Here is a 9,438-nt window from a genome sequence, read left to right as displayed (position 1 = left end):
CCCAATGTCCATAACCCCACCCCCCCCTCCCAACACCCCTCCCCCCATCAACCCTCAGTTTGTTTTGGGAGATTAAGAGTCACTTATGGTTTGTCTCCCTCCCAATCCCATCTTGTTTCATTTACTCTTCTCCTACCCCCTTAACCCCCCATGTTGCATCTCCTCTCCCTCATATCAGCGAGATCATATGATAGTTGTCTTTCTCCGATTGACTTATTTCGCTAAACATGATACCCTCTAGTTCCATCCACGTCGTCACAAATGGCAAGATTTCATTTCTTTTGATGGCTGCATAGTATTATTGTGTATATATACCACTTCTTCTTTATCCATTCATCTGTTGATGGACATCTAGGTTCTTTCCATAGTTTGGCTATTGTAGACATTGCTGCTATAAACATTCAGGTGCACGTGCCCCTTCGGATCACTACGTTTGTATCTTTAGGGTAAATACCCAGTAGTGCAATTGCTGGGTCATAGGGTAGTTCTATTTTCAACATTTTGAGGAACCTCCATGCTGTTTTCCAGAGTGGTTGCACCAGCTTGCATTCCCACCAACAGCGTAGGAGGGTTCCCCTTTCTCCGCATCCTCGCCAGCATCTGTCATTTCCGGACTTGTTAATTTTAGCCATTCTGACTGGTGTGAGGTGGTATCTCATTGCGGTTTTGATTTGTATTTCCCTGATGCCGAGTGATATGGAGCACTTTTTCATGTGTCTGTTGGCCATCTGGATGTCTCCTTTGCAGAAATGTCTGTTCATGTCCTCTGCCCATTTCTTGATTGGATTATTTGTTCTTTGGGTGTTGAGTTTGCTAAGTTCTTTATAGATTTTGGACACTAGCCCTTTATCTGTTATGTCGTTTGCAAATATCTTCTCCCATTCTGTCAGTTGTCTTTTGCTGTGCAAAAGCTTTTGATCTTGATAAAATCCCAAGAGTTCATTTTTGCCCTTGCTTCCCTTGCCTTTGGCGATGTTCCTAGGAAGATGTTGCTGCGGCTGAGGTCGAAGAGGTTGCTGCCTGTGTTCTCCTCAAGGATTTTGATGGATTCCTTTCTCACATTGAGGTCCTTCATCTATTTTGAGTCTATTTTCGTGTGTGGTGTAAGGAAATGATCCAATTTCATTTTTCTGCATGTGTCTATCCAATTTTCCCAACACCATTTATTGGAGAGGCTGTCTTTTTTCCATTGGACATTCTTTCCTGTTTTGTGGAAGATTAGTTGACCATAGAATAGAGGGTCTATTTCTGGGCTCTCTATTCTGTTCCATTGATCTATGTGTCTGTTTTTGTGCCAGTACCATGCTGTCTTGATGATGACAGCTTTGTAATAGAGCTTGAAGTCCGGGATTGTGATGCCACCAACTTTGGCTTTCTTTTTCAGCATTCCTCTGGCTATTCGAGGTCTTTTCTGGTTCCATATAAATTTTAGGATTAGTTGTTCCATTTCTTTGAAAAAAATGGATGGTACTTTGATAGGAATTGCATTAACTGTGTAGATTGCTTTAGGTAGCATAGACATTTTCACAATATTTATTCTTCCAATCCAGGAGCATGGAACATTTTTCCATTTCTTTGTGTCTTCCTCAATTTCTTTCATGAGTACTTTATAGTTTTCTGTGTATAGATTCTTAGCCTCTTTGGTTAGGTTTATTCCTAGGTATCTTATAGTTTTGGGTGCAACTGTAAATGGGATGGACTCCTTAATTTCTCTTTCTTCTGTCTTGTTGATGGTGTAGAGAAATGCAACTGATTTCTGTGCATTGATTTTATATCCTGACACTTTACTGAATTCCTGTACAAGTTCTAGCAGATTTAGAGTGGAGTCTTTTGGGTTTTCCACATATAGTATCATATCATCTGTGAAGAGTGATAGTTTGACTTCTTCTTTGCCGATTTGGATGCCTTTAATTTCCTTTTGTTGTCTGATTGCTGAGGCTAGGCCTTCTAGTACTATGTTGAATAGCAGTGGTGATAACGGACATCCCTGCTGTGTTCCTGACCTTAGCGGAAAAGCTTTCTGTTTTTCTCCATTGAGAATGATATTTGCAGTGGGTTTTTCATAGATGGCTTTGATAATATTGAGGTATGTACCCTCTATCCCTACACTTTGAAGAGTTTAACAGGAAGGGATGCTGTACTTTGTCAAATGCTTTATCAGCATCTATTGAGAGTATCATATGGTTCTTGTTCTTTCTTTTATTAATGTGTTGTATCACATTGATTGATTCGTGGATGTTGAACCAGGCTTGCAGCCCTGGAATAAATCCCACTTGGTCGTGGTGAATAATCCTTTTAATGTACTGTTGAATCCTATTGGCTAGTATTTTGGTGAGAATTTTTGCATCTGTGTTCATCAAGGATACTGGTCTGTAGTTCTCTTTTTTGATGGGATCCTTGTCTGGTTTTGGGATCAAGGTGATGCTGGCCTCATAAAATGAGTTTGGAAGTTTTCCTTCCATTTCTATTTTTTGGAACAGTCTCAGGAGAATAGGAATTAGTTCTTCTTTAAATGTTTGGTAGAATTCCCCCGGGAAGCCATCTGGCCCTGGGCTTTTGTTTGTTTGGAGATTTTTGATGACTGTTTCAATCTCCTTACTGGGTATGGGTCTGTTCAGGCTTTCTATTTCTTCCTGGTTCAGTTGTGGTAGTTTATATGTCTCTAGGAATGCATCCATTTCTTCCAGATTGTCAAATTTGTTGGCATAGAGTTGCTCATAGTATGTTCTTATAATTGTCTGTATTTTTTTTGGTGTTAGTTGTGATCTCTCCTCTTTCATTCATGATTTTATTTATTTGGGTCCTTTCTCTTTTCTTTTGGATAAGTCAGGCCAGGGGTTTATCCATCTTATTAAATCTTTCAAAGAACCAGCTCCTAGTTTCGTTGATTTGTTCTATTGTTTTTTTGGTTTCTATTTCATTGATTTCTGCTCTGATCTTTATGATTTCTCTTCTCCTGCTGGGTTTAGGGTTTCTTTCTTGTTCTTTCTCCAGCTCCTTTAGATGTAGGGTTAGGTTGTGTACCTGAGACCTTTCTTGTTTCTTGAGAAAGGCTTGTACCGCTATATATTTTCCTCTCAGGACTGCCTTTGTTGTATCCCACAGATTTTGAACCGTTGTATTTTCATTATCATTTGTTTCCATGACTTTTTTCAATTCTTCTTTAATTTCCTGGTTGACCCATTCATTCTTTAGAAGGATGCTATTTAGTCTCCATGTATTTGGGTTCTTTCCAAATTTCCTCTTGTGATTGAGTTCTAGCTTCAGAGCATTGTGGTCTGAAAATATGCAGGGAATGATCCCAATCTTTTGATACCGGTTGAGACCTGATTTAGAACCGAGGATGTGATCTATTCTGGAGAATGTTCCATGTGCACTAGAGAAGAATGTGTATTCTGTTGCTTTGGGATGAAATGTTCTGAATATATCTGTGATGTCCATCTGGTCCAGTGTGTCATTTAAGGCCTTTATTTCCTTGTTGATCTTTTGCTTGGATGATCTGTCCATTTCAGTGAGGGGAGTGTTAAAGTCCCCTACTATTATTGTATGATTGTGGATGTGTTTCTTTGATTTTGTTGTTAATTGGTTTATATAGTTGGCTGCTCCCACATTAGGGGCATAGATATTTAAAATTGTTAGATCTTCTTGTTGGACAGATCCTTTGAGTATGATATAGTGTCCTTCCTCATCTCTTAATATAGTCTTTGGCTTAAAATCTAATTGATCTGATATAAGGATTGCCACTCCTGCTTTCTTCTGATGTCCATTAGCATAGTAAATTCTTTTCCACCCCCTCACTTTAAATCTGGAGGTGTCTTCGGGTTTAAAATGAGTTTCTTGTAGGCAACATATAGATGGGTTTTGTTTTCTTATCCATTCTGACACCCTGTGTCTTTTGATTGGGGCATTTAGCCCATTAACATTCATGGTAACTATTGAAAGATATGAATTTAGTGCCATTGTATTGCCTGTAAGGTGACTGTTATTGTATATTGTCTCTATTCCTTTCTGATCTACTACTTTTAGGGTCTCTCTTTGCTTAGAGGACTCCTTTCAATATTTCCTGTAGAGCTGGTATGGTGTTTGCAAATTTTTTCAGTTTTTGTTTGTCCTGGAAGCTTTTAATCTCTCCTTCTATTTTCAATGATAGCCTGGCTGGATATAGTATTCTTGGCTGCATGTTTTTCTCGTTTAGTGCTCTGAATATATCATGCCAGCTCTCTCTGGCCTGCCAGGTCTCTGTGGATAAGTCTGCTGCCAATCTAATATTTTTACCATTGTATATTACAGACTTCTTTTCCCAGGCTGCTTTCAGGATTTTCTCTTTGTCACTAAGACTTGTAAATTTTATTATTAGGTGATGGGGTGTGGACCTATTCTTATCAAAATTGAGGGGGGTTCTCTCCACCTCCTGGATTTTGATGCTTGTTCCCTTTGCCATATTGGGGAAATTCTCTCCAATAATTCTCTCCAATATACCTTCTGCTCCCCTCTCTCTTTCTTCTTCTTCTGGAATCCCAATTATTCTAATGTTGTTTCATCTTGTGGTGTCACTTATCTCTCGAATTCTCCCTCATGGTCCAGTAGCTGTTTGTCCCTCTTTTGCTCAGCTTCTTTATTCTCTGTCATTTGGTCTTCTATATCACTAATTCTTTCTTCTGCCTCATTTATCCTAGCAGTGAGAGCCTCCATTTTTGATTGCACCTCATTAATAGCTTTTTTGATTTCAACTTGGTTAGATTTTAGTTCTTTTATTTCTCCAGAAAGGGCTTTTATCTCTCTTGAGAGGGTTTCTCTAATATCTTCCATGCCTTTTTCGAGCCCAGCTAGAACCTTGAGAATTGTCATTCTGAACTCTAGATCTGACATATTACCAATGTCTGTATTGATTAGGTCCCTAACCTTTGTTTGGTACTGCCTCTTGTTCTTTTTTTTTGTGGTGAATTTTTCTGCCTTGTCATTTTGTCCAGATAAGAGTATATGAAGGAGCAAGTAAAATACTAAAATGGTGGCAACAACCCCAAGAAAATATGCTTTAACCAAATCAGAAGAGATCCCAAATCGTGAGGGGGTAGAAAGGGGATAAAAAGAGGTTCAGAAAGAAAAAAAAAAAAAAGAAACAATTAAAAGAAGAAAATGAATAAAGAAAAAATATAAAAAGGAAAAAAATAAATATTTATTAGATAAACTAGTTAAAAAACGTTAAAAAAGAAAAGGGTAAAAGTTAAAAATATTTAGCAGAAGAAGAGAAAAAAAATTGAAAAAGAAAAAAAAAATTAAATTAACTGTAAGGCTAAAGAATCATGGGGAGAAAGCCATGAGTTCCGTACTTTGTTTTCTCCTCCTCTGGAATTCCGCTGCTCTCTTTGGTATTGAAACTGCACTCCTTGGTAGGTGAACTTGGTCCTGGCTGGGTTTCTTGTAGATCTTCTGGGGGAGGCGCCTGTTGTAGTGATTCTCAAGTGTCTTTGCCCCAGGCGGAGTCGCACCGCCCTTACCAGGGGCCGGGCTGAGTAATCCGCTCGGGTTTGCTTTTGGGAGTTTTTGTTCCCTGAGCGCTTTCCGTAGAGTTCCGGAGGACGGGAATGAAGATGGCGGCTTCCCAGTCTCCGGCCCGGAGGAGCCGAGAGCCTGGGGCCCCACTCCTCAGTGCGCCCTCAGAGAACAGTGCCCAGTTACTCCCGTCTCCCTGGCCTCCGGCCGCGCTCCGAGCTGACAGAGCCTGCGACCGGTTCAAGGTAACCCCGAGCTGAGAGTCACTCCTCGGCTCTGTCTCTGTAGCCGGCTTCCCCGTTCTAATTCCTGTAAGCTCTGCAACACTCAGACACCCCTGATCCTTCTGTGACCCTGTGGGATCTGAGGCCACGCTGACCCTGCGTGGGCTTCACTCCGGTTAAGCCTCTGGAGCGATGTCCTCAGCGGAACAGACTTTTAAAAGTCCTGATTTTGTGCTCCGTTGCTCCGCCGCTTGCCTGGACCCGGGCCCTCCCCCCGCGGTCTATCTTCCCATCACTTTGGATTCACTTCTCCGCCAGTCCTACCTTTCAGAAAGTGGTTGATTTTCTGTTTCTAGAATTGCTGTTCTTCTCTTCGATCTCCTGTTGGATTTGCAGGTGTTTGCAATCTTTAGATAAGCTATCTAGCTGATCTCCCGCTACTCGAAGTAGTCTCAGCCTGCTACTTCTCCGCCATCTTGACTCCTCCCCACCAGATATTTTCATTTTTTAAAACAAACTCCACTGATCTCATGTGAAGCGTTGTTCCTTATTAAATTACTGGAAAATAATGGAAGCCTCAAAACCTAAAACAATATTATTTCTTTGAAAGAAGTCCAGTAAAATTGATACTGTTAAATAAGAAAATAATTCTAATTTTTTAAAATTTTTATATATTTTTCTAATTTTTTTCAGTGTTCCAGAATTCATTGTTTATGCACCATACCCCGTGCTCCTTGCAATATGTGCCCTCCATAATACCCACCACCAGGCTCACCCAACCTCCCACCCTCTGCCCCTCCAAAACCCTCAGATTATTCTTCAGAGTCCACAGTTTCTCATGGTTCATCTTCCCCTGCAATTTCCCCCAACTCCCTTCTCCTCTCCATCTCCCCATGTCCTCCATGTTGTTTATTATGCTCCACAAAAAAGCCAAACCATACGATAATTGACTCTCTCTGCTTGACTTATTTCACTCAGCATAATCTCTTCTAGTCCCGTCCATGTTGACACAAAAGTTGGGTATTCATCATTTCTGATGGAGGCATAATATTCCGTTGTATATATGGACCACATCTTCCTTATCCATTCGTCTGTTGAAAGGCATCTTGGTTCTTTCCACAGTTTGGTGACTGTGGTCATTGGTGTTATGAACATTGGGGTACAGATGGCCCTTCTTTTCACTACATCTGTATCTTTGGGGTAAATACCCAATAGTGCAATTGCAGGGTCATAGGGAAGCTCTATTTTTAATTTCTTAAGGAATCTCCACACTGTTCTCCAAAGTGGCTGCACCAACTTACATTCCCACCAACAGTGTAAGAGGATTTCCCCTTTCTCCACATCCTCTCCAACACACTTTGTTTCTTGTCTTGTTAATTTTGGCCATTCTAACGGGTGTAAAGTGATATCTCAATGTGGTTTTGATATGAATCTCCCTGATGGCTAGTGATGATGAACATTTTTTCATGTGTCTATTAGCCAATATGTATGTCTTCATTGGAGAAGTGTCTGTTCATGTCTTCTGCCCATTTTTTGACATAATTATCTGTTTTGTGTGTGTTGAGTTTGAGGAGTTCTTTATAGATCCTGGCTATCAGCCCTTTGTCTATATTGTCATTTGTAAATATCTTCTTCCATTCCGTGGGTTGTCTCGTTGTTTTGTTGACTGTTTTCTTTGCTGTGCAGAAGCTTTTGATCTTGATGAAGTCCCCAAAATTCATTTTTGCTTTTGTTTCCTTTGCCTTTTGAGACATATCTCAAAAGAAGTTGCTGTGGCCGATGTCGAAGAGGCTGCTGCCTGTTCTCCTCTAGGATTCTGATGGATTCCTACCTCATGTTGCAGTCTTTTATCCATTTTGAGTTTATCTTTGTGATGGTGTAAGAGAATAGTCGAGTTTCATTCTTCTACACATAGCTGTCCAATTTTCCCAGCACCATTTATTGAAGATACTGTCTTTTTTCCACTGTATATTTTTTCCTGCTTTGTTGAAGATTATTTGACCATAGAGTTGAGGGTCCATATCTGGGCTCTCTACTCTGTTCTCCTGGTTTATGTGTCTATTTTTATGCCAGGACTGTGCTGTCTTGGTGATCACAACTTTGTAGTAAAGCTTCAAATTGGGCAACGTGATGTCTCCAGTTTTGTTTTTCTTTTTCAACATTTCCTTAGCAACTCGGGTTCTCTTTTGATTCCATACAAATTTTAGGATTGTTTGCTCCAGCTCTTTGAAATATGCCAGTGGAATTTTGATCAGAATGGCATTGAAAGTACAGATTACTCTAGGCAGTATAGACATTTAATTCTATATTGATGAAAAACCCAAGAGTGGAAAACAAGAAATCTTATGACATTTGAAAATTTGGAAGTTTACTTATGTATATTGTATTTGTGGGTTTGGATAATTCCTGCTTACTCTCAGTATAGTAACCTTACTGAAAAATAGTTGTTAAAGGTGGGGTGCCTAGGTGGCTCAATCAGTTAAGCATCTGCCTTTGGCAGAGGTCATGATCTCAGGGTCCTGTTATCAAGCCCCACATCAGGCTCCCCACCCTGAGTAGAGAGTCTTCTCTTTCTGCTCACTTCCCTCACTTCTCCCATCTCCCCCACCTACCCCATCTCTCTCACCTCCCCCATCTCCCCCACCACCCACACCACTTCCCATCTGCATGCACACGTTCTGTCTCTCTCAAATAAATCTTTTAAGAAATAGTTTTTAAAGAGAGCTTAACAGCCAATCAAAACTTTTGTCCAAATTTAGTAAGAGGCTCAAAAAAGGGGAGAACTAAAAAAAATAAATAAATAAAATAAAATTTTTTTTAAAGGGGGAGAACTATAAAAGAGAGAATAAAACCTGATTCACATAATTCTGTTCAAAATTAAATTTTCAAAATATATTATTTACAGTCATCTGCATAATACATAACTCTAAGAGAAAGTGGTCCGTATTTTTAAAAATAATTTATAAAATAATTTTATTATTTCCAGGTATACAACAAGAATTAGAATTCATTAAGTGGTTTTCTTGAAGCTTTAAAATATATTTAAAATGCAATTAAAATTGGAAGTGTCACCCTTAAGCAACTAATAAGCAAAATAGCCTTAAATCATAATTTGCTTCACAGAATTAGACATGTTTTGCTATAGTTTTATGTGCAGTATTATTTTACTTAACTAATTCTTTCAGGTAAAATAGAAAATGTTCAGAATTACAACATCTTGTTATATTACACTTGTAATCACTGTACCCAAAACAGATAGAGGTCACTCAATAATCTATAACTCTTGTCTTTTTTTTTTTTTTAAGATTTTATTTATTTATTTGACAGACGGAGATCACAAGTAGGCAGAGAAACAGGCAGAGAGAGAGGAGGAAGCAGGCTCCCTGCTGAGAAGAGAGCCCAATGCGGGGCTCGATCCCAGGACTCTAGGATCATGACCTGAGCCGAAGGCAGAGGCTTTAACCCACTGAGCCACCCAGGTGCCCCCATAAGTCTTGTCTTTTATACAATTTATAAAGCTCTTCAGTAAAACTTTCAGTGCTTTACACTATCAAATGAAATATTTACTGAACTAGGTACCCCTGGATTTTTTTAAATTTTAGAGAACAAATTTTTTTTTTTTTTAGCTTTGTCTCAATTCTGTGGGATTGGCTGGAACACAGGTATTATGAGCAAATGAACATCACTTTTCTAACTGTGTGTGTGACCCAATAAGCCTGAT

At 39.4% G+C, this 9,438-nt stretch overlaps 1 long non-coding RNA gene across 1 annotated transcript in view; it reads left to right on the top strand.

Annotated features, from left to right (window-relative positions):
* The window catches only part of LOC116859016, a 188,998-nt gene that overhangs the window by 68,201 nt on the left and 111,359 nt on the right, over positions 1 to 9,438 (top strand). The gene's annotated exons all lie outside the window — the stretch shown is intronic.

The sequence above is a fragment of the Lontra canadensis genome, unplaced genomic scaffold (assembly GCF_010015895.1).
Source record: "Lontra canadensis isolate GAN:19392208 unplaced genomic scaffold, GSC_riverotter_1.0 scaffold4, whole genome shotgun sequence".
Classification (NCBI taxonomy): Eukaryota; Metazoa; Chordata; class Mammalia; order Carnivora; family Mustelidae; genus Lontra; species Lontra canadensis.
This window is presented reverse-complemented; position numbering and strand designations above follow the sequence as displayed.